This window comes from Salvelinus fontinalis, chromosome 17 (genome assembly GCF_029448725.1).
Source record: "Salvelinus fontinalis isolate EN_2023a chromosome 17, ASM2944872v1, whole genome shotgun sequence".
Lineage (NCBI taxonomy): Eukaryota > Metazoa > Chordata > Actinopteri > Salmoniformes > Salmonidae > Salvelinus > Salvelinus fontinalis.
Window position 1 is genome coordinate 27144264 of NC_074681.1, and position 10468 is coordinate 27154731.

Here is a 10468-nt window from a genome sequence, read left to right on the forward strand (position 1 = left end):
ACCAGGTACAGACTACACAAACGAACGAACAAATGAAACAGTCCCGTGTGGTGCACAGACACAAACACGGAAGACAATCACCCACAAACAAACAGTGTGAACAGCCTACCTTTATATGGTTCTCAATCAGAGGAAACGTCAAACACCTGTCCCTGATTGAGAACCATATAAGGCTAATTACCAATGACCTAAACATAGAAACACAAAACATAGAATGTCCACCCCAACTCACGCCCTGACCAACTAAACACATACAAAAATAACAGAAAACAGGTCAGGAACGTGACAGAACCCCCCCCTCAAGGTGCGAACTCCGGGCGCACACCTAAAACTCAAGGGGAGGGTCTGGGTGGGCATCTGTCTGCGGTGGCGGCTCCGGCGCAGGACGAGGACACCATTCCACCATTGTCTTTGTCCCCCTCCTTAGCGTCCTCCGAGTGGCGATCCTCGCCCCCAACCCTGGTCTAGGAACCTTCACACCAGTCCCCCCTTGATAACTCAGGACATAAAGGTAGCTCAGGACAGAGAGGTAGCTCAGGACAGAGAGATAGCTCATGACAAAGAGGTAGCTCAGGACAGAGAGGCAACTCTGGACTACTGGCAGCTCCGGACTGGAGGGCAGCTCATGACTGGAGGGCAGCTCATGACTGCAGGGCAGCTCATGACTGGAGGGCAGCTCATGACTGGCTGGCGGCTCTGGCTGCTCCTGGCTGGCTGGCGGCTCTGGCAGCTCATGGCTGGCTGGCGGCTCTGGCTGCTCATGGCTGGCTGGCGGCTCAAGCTGCTCATGGCTGGCTGACAGCTCTGGCTGATCCTGTCTGGCGGAAGGCTCTGGCTGATCCTGTCTGGCGGAAGGCTCTGGCTGATCCTGTCTGGCGGAAGGCTTTGGCTGCTCCTGTCTGGCTGAAGATATAGTTATATCGACTACTCGCTCATTAATGTCTTAAATTATGGTTTGTCTCTTATCCGCTCATCGTTCCCTTATGTGATAGTTTGTACATCTCAATTGTTATATTGCTTATATACAGTAGGTCTATCTTACTCGTATCTTATTCGTCATGGAAGGCAATGTTGGAATGATATCCTTGTTTTGCTTAATTTGTGTATTATAATTTACTCGTGCTTTTCTTCACGAGGAGGGGATACTATATGACGTTGTTGGGTTTGTAACCATGTTTGCCAGTGATAGTCTCTTCCCATTCAAATAGTTTTTTTCAACAAAAAGTTCAGTAATAGACCCATGTAATTCCAGCTAATATTGCGAGGGGCGTCCGGTATATTGTCTATAAAAGTGGATCCTCATGATTGTATTTTCCTTCCATTTTGGACCACATAGGCATAATGAAATAATAAAATGTTGTGTAGTGGCTTTGCTGGCATGCATCTATACACATTGGCTGAGTTTGCCCCACCAATATTTACACGCTAAAATCACCACCGGTGGCTAGTAATAAGCTAGTACTAAATACGCTGTACACTGTATTTACACTGTAAACACAACATGTAAAGTTTGGGTCCCATGTTTCATGAGCTGAAGTAAAAGATCCCAGAAATGTTCCACCCGCACAAAAAGCTTATTTCTCTCAAGTGTTGTGCACAAATTTGTTTACATTCCTGTTAGTGAGCATTTCTCCTTCGCCAAGATAATCCATCCACCTGACAAGTGTGGCATATCCAGGGGTGAAAGTAAAGCGGTATGGTCCAGTAACATGTGAGCCTATCACAACTAATACAACATGCCCAAATCAAAAGGTTATTACACTATTATTTAACATTACTGCATGTCAACTACCAGAAAAATGTGCGAATTGACTGGAAACCTGGTGGTATATGCTCCAAATTGCCTTGTGGTTTGATGTGAACACTTACATGTTGTTAAGGCAGAGATAAGTGGCTGAGATGCTCATGGACAAAGCAGAGATTGGTGGCAGAGACCGAGGTGCGTGTGGACAACAGTGGATGCATCAATTCAGGCTGCAAGTGTAGGCCTGATGACAATCGCAGAATTTCATTACACTAAACATTGGTGTTTTATTTTCTCTATTTCCATTCATCAAATTGCGGGTGGTTTGGATGCTGAAATTATTTTGTAAGTGAACAAATTTGCGCGGGTAGCCAACAAGACCGCCTTTGTTAAGTGATTGTTATATAGCCTTATTTGTTATATAGCCTTATTAGCTTACTTCTGTCTATACAGAAGTGAATAAACATCACTCAAAATAGGCTACTACACCAGAAAGCATGATTTGGCCACAGAGCATCATTCGCTTTATTAAAAAAAAGCTGGATTGTTTTAAATCGCATAGCCTACAGTCAGAACTTCCCGCAATTTGTGGAGCGAGCTGAAAATACCAAATATATGATTGTTTTGTTGCGACTGTCAGTGAAAAGCAGAGCGACCCATTCCAGGCATATTGTAATATTAAAAGTACAATCTTGGAAAAAGTGTTTGGAAAGCAATGGATATTGTTGTAAAGAAAAGTGTCACATCTGCTCCTGCCACGCCGTCTAGTGCTCATCCTGTGTCTCCTTGACCTGCCGCCCTTCCCCCAGTGATCTCTCCCTCTCTTTCTTTGCGTGTGCGTGTGCGTGTGCGTGTGTGTGATTGTGTGGGCAGAGACAGGTATGCTGGAGTCAGAGCAGATTCCCACCAGCTGCAACCTGTTCCATAATCAAGGCCTTTACAAATACTCAGTCCTGCCATTTCCACACTGCCAGATCGTAATCTCTGCTCAGTCAGTCCATGTTTCTAGCCATTTGTTCCTGTTGTCCTGTTGTGCCTGTTTTCCCTTGCCTGACGCTGTTTTCCTCTCCGCTACAGTTCTGCCCGCTCTGACTCTGGTCCCTGTCTCCAGTCCGACTTCTCGTCAGTCCTGCTACTCTATCCTGGATTCCCCACTCTACGCTCCCTTGGATTCCCCTCCAAACCTGCTTACCCTGTCCCAACACCTCTCACTCCAGCCTCAGCCCCTGCACCTGGTTTCCAGGCAACCCGCCCGAGCTTCCCCTGTCCTGCACTCAATCTTCCCCCCGTGTTTCAATAAATACCTTGCTTACCTCATCCCAGTCTCCTCGTCTGAGTCTGCTCTTGGGTTGTTCACCCGTTATGGCTCCGCGTGACAGAAAAAACTCCAATCTGTCTTTTCGTTATTAAAACTTAATTGAGCAAACAGAGGCCTATTGGCACCAGCAGATCACAGCGGTGAGTGTGCATATTCACTTTATTTATAATTGTGTCAGTGCCACTTTTGTTTGTTTTGTTTTCCTCCTCCAGGTTAGATACTACTTGTGTCTCTCCTTTTCGTAGGCCGATTATATGGATCAGACAACATGATTTTATTGATCTGTTTGTCAGTGTCAGCAGAGTAGGCTACGCTGTCATTTTTGTAGTATTAAAACAATTGTGTTTGTGTGCGCACTTGTGTGTCCCGTACCGGTAAGAAATTAAACCTATTTTCACCCCTGAATAAACAGCATGATCATTACAGAGGTAAAAAAGCAGTTTTGTCACACAACACAATGCCACATGTTTCAAGTTTTGAGGGAGCATGCAATTGGCATGCTGACTGCAGGAATGTCAACCAAAGCTGTTGCCAGCTGATTGAATGTTAATTTATCTACCATAAACCGCCTCCTACATCGTTTTAGAGAATGTCACAGTACATCCAACCAGCCTCACAACCGTGTATGGCATTGTGTGGGCGTGCGGTTTGCTGATGTCAATGTTGTGAACAGAGTGCCCCATGGTGGCAGTGTGGTTGTAGGTTATGCCTGCCCATACTATGTCGAACACAATTGCATTTTATCAATGACAATTTGAATGCACAGAGATACTGTGACAAGTTCCTGAGCCCCGTTGTTGTGCCATTCATCGGCCGCCATTACCTCTTACCTGTGGCAATTGAGAAAGTTGAGGAAACTAAACTGCTTGTTGTAACCCTAAATTAACATGGTCAAAACATATTGATGCAATGGTTGCTAAGACGGGGAGAGGTCTGTTCATGATCAAGCGATGCTCTGCTTTCTTGACATCACGATCAACCAAACAAGTACTACAGGCCCTAGTTTTATCCCACCTGGACTGCTGCTCAGTTATATGGTCAAGTGCGGCAAAGAAAGACATAGGCAAATTACAATTGGCCTAGAACAGAGCAGCCCGGCTGGCCCTTAAATGTACACGGGGGGGTTATATCAAAAACATGCATGTCAATCTCTCCTGGCTCAAAGTATAGGAGAGATTGAATGCATCACTACTTGTCTTTGTGAGAGGTATTGACGTGTTTAAAGCACCAAACTGTCTGCTCAAACAGATAAAAAACAGCAAACAACTCCTCACGGCACAACACAGACTGTGAAGAGACACATACTGTACACACACGCATAATCTCTAACACACGCATACACTCTAACACATACACTTTACACACACCCACACATTGTAATATTGCATTGTTGTAATATTGTAGATTTTATAATGTACATTTTTATAGTGCACACTGTCTTGTGTGAATTGTTCTATTTATGACTATTGTTTTGTTGTGATGTATTGTTACTGTTCGGACCACAGGAAGAGTAGCGGGAAGAGTAGCTTTGGCAGCAGCTAATGGGGATCCTAATTAAATACTAAATGCCATGTTATTATTTTGGCTTTGTTAAGGAGACAGACATTTTAAAAAGCAGAGTTCTGTTTTGCAATCATAACACGTCTAGTTTACATTCAATTGACAGGCTGAGCGGGCCAAAGAAAGCTGCAGATGTTTTGGTGTTCAGTCTCATCCAATTGAGGCCTCAGACTAAGCCACACGTGACAAGTTTAGCTTTTAAACAACTCACAATGAAAATCATTATGCATTGTATTGTCTCAGCTGCAAAGGAATGATGTGACTTTGCAAAGATAAATAGAAATAGGACAGGGAGAGGAGAGGAGAGTCGATCATTTAAATTCTATGACTAACACAGTTATCACTCACAGGAACTTATGGATGGAAGCTCATAAAAAGAGAGGGATGGTTAGGCACTGTCATGTTTGCTACATTTGATGGATTATTTTAATTAATATTGCTTATGCCTTTCTTTCTCTATAACACCACTGTCTCAACACTCTTTTTCCTGAATTTCACAGAGCTTTTTATTTCACTCAGCTTTGAAATTAGATTAAATCAAATTTGTCCATGCATTCTGATGAAATGAAGCCAGTAAGGTTTGGTAATTACACCAAATTGAAGAAAGGGATGACATGTCACGTTTGATAAAGGATTGGGTCTCCAAAAGTGTTACTGAATTTCTCGAAACATTTAAAGTAGTTATGAAAGATATTTTGTCATCAGCCACCATTAAAAACCAAACAGTAGGCTACTTTATTTAGAGATGTATGGCCTTAATTGTATCACTCCATTGTTGATGAGAGGTTTACTGCACAGCAGGAAATGCTAACTTGTAGTGTATTCGAGGTTTAAAAAGTATTCTAACGTTTGTAATTTCCACTTCAAAATGTTTTACTTAATTTGCCCTAATGAAAACATTTCCATTAATTATAATCCACATAAAAATGCAAATTTCCTGTTGCTGCAGGACTATTTTCCAACTGTAGCAAACTGGCTCAAATTAAGAGCTGTATACAAAACAGCTTTGGATGAATGTCCCTTGTGTTTTTGGCAAACATAACATGCTGATTTAGTTCCAAATAGACTAGGCTAGAGCCATGGTAAAATCTTATCTTCTTGACATTTAGACAGTCAAACATTGAGATAAAGTCAATCATAGGGAAGGTGGATTAGGGTTTCTGGGACCCAAGTCTATGTGGAATAAGATAATCAACTCCCAAATATGAGCTAGGGTTTTATGTATGTGTTCAGGCGCTCAACATCATGTGGGACAAGGGTTGTAGCATGACGTCATTGGTTGATTGAGCCTGCTGTCTGGTCTAAAAATGAATAGAGTCATGTTTTGTAGCAATTACTGTGGCATTTGTTTTGCCGATTGCGTGATCACGCTAGCAGCGAGTAGATATGGTTGTCCTTGTTCAGTAGAGCCATTGGACTTGTCTCAACAACGTTCCTATCTGCCAAGACATTGCAGGATATCCAGGTTGACTTGTTTTCCCTGGCTTTGTAGAGACTACTGTAAGGATTGACGCAGGAGATGAGAAGCAGGTACAGGATGTGAACGTTTAATAGCTGACGGACATGAAACGGAACAGGAACAACGTCTGGTCAGGAACACATAACAACAATTTATTCAGACACAGGGAACACCACTGAGGAACAGACAGATATACAGAGGGTAATCAACAACGTGAAGGAGTCCAGTTGTGTCCAATAAGCGCTGCTGCGCGTAATGATGGTGACAGGTGCGTGTAAAGAAGGGTAGCCTGGCGCCAGAGATGGGGAGTGGGAGCAGGCGTGATAACTACAGCCTGACGGGAGCCATAGTTCCTTGTTTCCACCCTCGAAGGCAAGCCTTTCAATACCTGGGGCAGTACTAGTTTACAAGTTGACAGGAGCTATGTTACCGTGCACTATCCGAGATTGCTAAATGATTAGCTACAATGGCTTCTTCGGATGATTCCACTTTCCAAGAATGTAACCTATATTTAACTAGGCAAGTCAGTTAAGAACAAATTCTTATTTACAATGACAGCCTGCCAGGAAACAGTGGGTTAACTGCCTTTAACAGGGGAAGAACGACAGCTTTTTACCTTGTCAGCTCAGGGATTCAATCCAGAAACCTGGATTGAATAGGGCTGTATGTTCCTATGTAAAAGAGCATCTACTACAAACATGCCATGTTCAGCAGGTAATCATCATCCAGCTCTTCATCCAGCGGCAGGTACCCTAGTGGTTAGAGCATTGGGGCAGTATTCGGTTACTGCAGTATTCGGTTACTGCCCCAATGCTCTAACCACTAGGGTACCTGCCGCTGGATGAAGAGCTGGATGATGATTACCTGCTGAACATGGCATGTTTGTAGTAGATGCTCTTTTACATAGGAACATACAGCCCTATTTATTTGAGCTGGAATACACTGAATAGGAGTTGAGACAGCGAGAAAAATAATTGTGACACCAGCAAGCAGCGGCGACAGCCTAGACCAGCTGGACCAGGACTCAAAAGAGTAAATTACAAATTAGTAAATTCTTTCGCTGTTGGTAGATAGCTCGCAATATAAGCTCTCTTTTTACACAAGGCAATGTTGTTCAGTACAGTACAATTCGGTGATAGATTTGGCAGTAACGGGTCTGCTAGTACCACTACAAGCCAAGCTAGCCAAGTTTAGCTAGTTAGCTCTGTTTGCTATACCTAAAATGTTCTCTAGTCTAACGTTATAGCTATCTAACTAGCCTAACTAGCCTCAGTGCTTCTCATTGGGAGCAAATTGGAGAAATGTTTTGATGATGATGGAGGAGAGTAAGAGAATGACTTTGGCTTGATGGCAAATATTAGTCTTGGAGGAACTATACCTGTGTGTTGTATAGTGCATTCGGAAAGTATTCAGACCCCTTGACTTTTTCCACATTTTATTACGTTACAGCCTTATTCTAAAATAGTTTCAACTTTTTTCCCCTTATCAATCTACACCCAACACCCCATAATGACTTAGCAAAAACAGTTTTGTTTTTTTAATTGCAAAAAAAGAAAACTGAAATATCACATTTGCATAAGTATTCAGACCCTTTACTCAGTACTTTGTTGAAGCAACTTTGGCAGCGATCATAGCCTTGAGTCTTCTTGGGTATGACACTACAATCTTGGCACACCTGTATTTGGGGAGTTTCTCCCATTCTTCTATGCATATCCTCTCAAGCTCTGTAAGGTTGGATGGGGAGCGTCGCTGCACAGCTATTTTCACGTCTCTCCAGAGATGTTAGATAGGGTTCAAGTCTGGGCTCTGGCTGGGCCACTTAAAACTTCTTAGGGCTAGCCCCCTTTTTTCTCAATTTCCGCCTAAATGACGTGCCCAAAGTATACTGCCTGTAGCTCAGGCCCTGAAGCCAGGGAATGGTCCCGTGTGGCTCAGTTGGTAGAGCAAGGCGCTTGCAACGCCAGGGTTGTGGGTTCATTTCCCACGGGGGGACCAGCGTTCAATTCCCACGGGGGGACCAGGATGAATATGTATGAACTTTCCAATTTGTAAGTTGCTCTGGATAAGAGCGTCTGCTAAATGACTTAAATGTAATGTAAATGAATGCACATAATTGGTACCAATGGAAAGAAAACACTTTTAAGTTTGTAGAAATGTAAAAATAATGTAGGAGAACATAACACAATAGATATGGTAGGAGAATATCCAAAGAAAAACCAACCAGAATTTATTTTGAGAGAGACCATCCTCTTAGGAATGCAAGAGAAATGTCATATCGTAAAATAGCTTCCACAGCGTTTCACCAGTCTATGTTCAAGGTTTCAGGCTACTTCAAAAACGAATAAGAAATAACAGTTTTTGTATGAGGACACAGTCTTGGAAATCCGTGTTTTGGCGCGCCATGACGAAGCTGCGCACCTGCTAAAATCGGTTTCCTATTGAACATACTTCTTTCCGAAATAAATATTATAGTGTGATTACATTTTAGGGTGTCTGAGGAGTAAATAGAAACATATTTTGACTTGTTGAAACAAAGTTTAGGGGTAGATATTCGGGTTCCTTTCTCTGCAAGTTGAACGAGTGGATTACTCAAATCGATGGTGCCAACTAAACAAACTTTTTGGGATATAAAAAAGGATTTTATCTAACAAAACTAAACTACATGTTATAGCTGGGACCCTTTGGATGACAAATCAGTAGGAAGATTTTCAAAAAGTAAGTGAATATTTAATCTTAATGTGTGAATGTATGAAACCTGTGCCGGTGGAAAAATATTTTGATGTGGGGCGCCGTCCTGAAACAATCGCATGGCATGTTTTCGCTATAGGGCAGTGTAGTTAGATTAACAATAATTTAAGCTATCAGCCAATATAAGACACTTATATGTATCTAAATGTTTAAAATCCATAATAACTATTAGAATTTATTTGAATTACGCGCCCTCCAGTTTCATCAGAAGTTGTCCCTCTAGCAGGACACCAACCCAGGGACTCCTGCATTGTCTTGGCTGTGTGCATAGGGTTGTTGTCCTGTTGGAAGTGTAACGCTCGCCACAGTCTGAGGTCCTGAGCGCTCCGGAGAAGGTTTTCATCAAGGATCTCTCTGTACTTTTCTCCTGTTCATCTTTCCTTCAATCCTGACTAGTCTCCCAGCCATGATCCGGTCGGAGGAGCCGAATAGGCCTTTGATGCCGGCTTGCCTGGTGTTGGTGTCGGTCAGATGAGCAGAGCGAGGAGGATCGCGCTCTGCTCCAGGTGCGGCGACATCGTCTAATGAACGCCTCGGCTGATGGCACCCCCGCTTCAGACTCAAGAAACGGGGCGAACCCGGACTGACACTCGAACAGCGACAGTCCAGTGGACGAGTTCGGCAGTGTGTTGTGAGCGTACTCTGCCCCGATTGAGGAACTTGCTCCAATTGCTGGCTTGGGTGGACACGAAACAGCGGAGGAACTTCTCCAGCTCCTGGTTGGCCCACTCCGTTTGCCCATTCGACTGTGGGTGGAACCCCAAGGAGAGACTCAACAACGCACCAAATAGGGAGCAGAAGGCTCTCCAATATCGTGTGACGAACTGGGGCCCACGATCCGAGATGATGTCCTGGCGAAGTCTGTGTAGTCGAAAGACACGAGTAATCATGAGATCAGTGGTTTCCTTCGATGAGGGCAACTTGGGTAAGACAATGAAATGGGCTTCCTTCGAAAACCGATCGACGACCACCAGGATAGTGATAAGCCCTTGGGATGGGGGTAGCCCTGTGATAAAGTCTACAGACAGGTGGGACAAACGCCGGTTGGGGATGGGCAGAGGTTGGATCAACCCAGCCGGTCGCTGTCATGAGGACTTGCTTTGGGCACAGGTGGAGCACATCCTCAATAATTTTGGGCCACCAGAATTTCTGCCTCAGGAATGCCAGTGTCTAATTAACCCCTTGATGCCCAGTTAATTTAGAGGAGTGTCCCCATTTTGGTACTTTAGAACGGACTGATCGCGGAACATAAAGTATGTTAGTGGGTCTCCCGCCGGGGTCAGGTTCTCAGGTCTGGGCTTGTCGGACCGTGGTCTCAATACTCCATATCACGGGGGCCACAATGCAGGAGCTGGGGATGATGAGCCCGGAGTCCCTCTCCTCATTAGAGACATCATGTTGGTGGGACAGGGCATCTGCGTTCTGATTATTGGATTATTGGTGATAGGTTAGTGTGAAGTTGAACCTGTTAAAGAACACAGCCCACCTAGCCTGGTGGGCGTTCAACCTCGTGGCTTCTTGAATGGAGACCAAGTCCTTATGGTCCGTCCAGAACATGAAAGAATGAGATGCCCCCTCCAACCAGTGTCTCTACCCTCAAGGACCCACTTAACTGCCAAGAACTCCGGGTTACCGACAT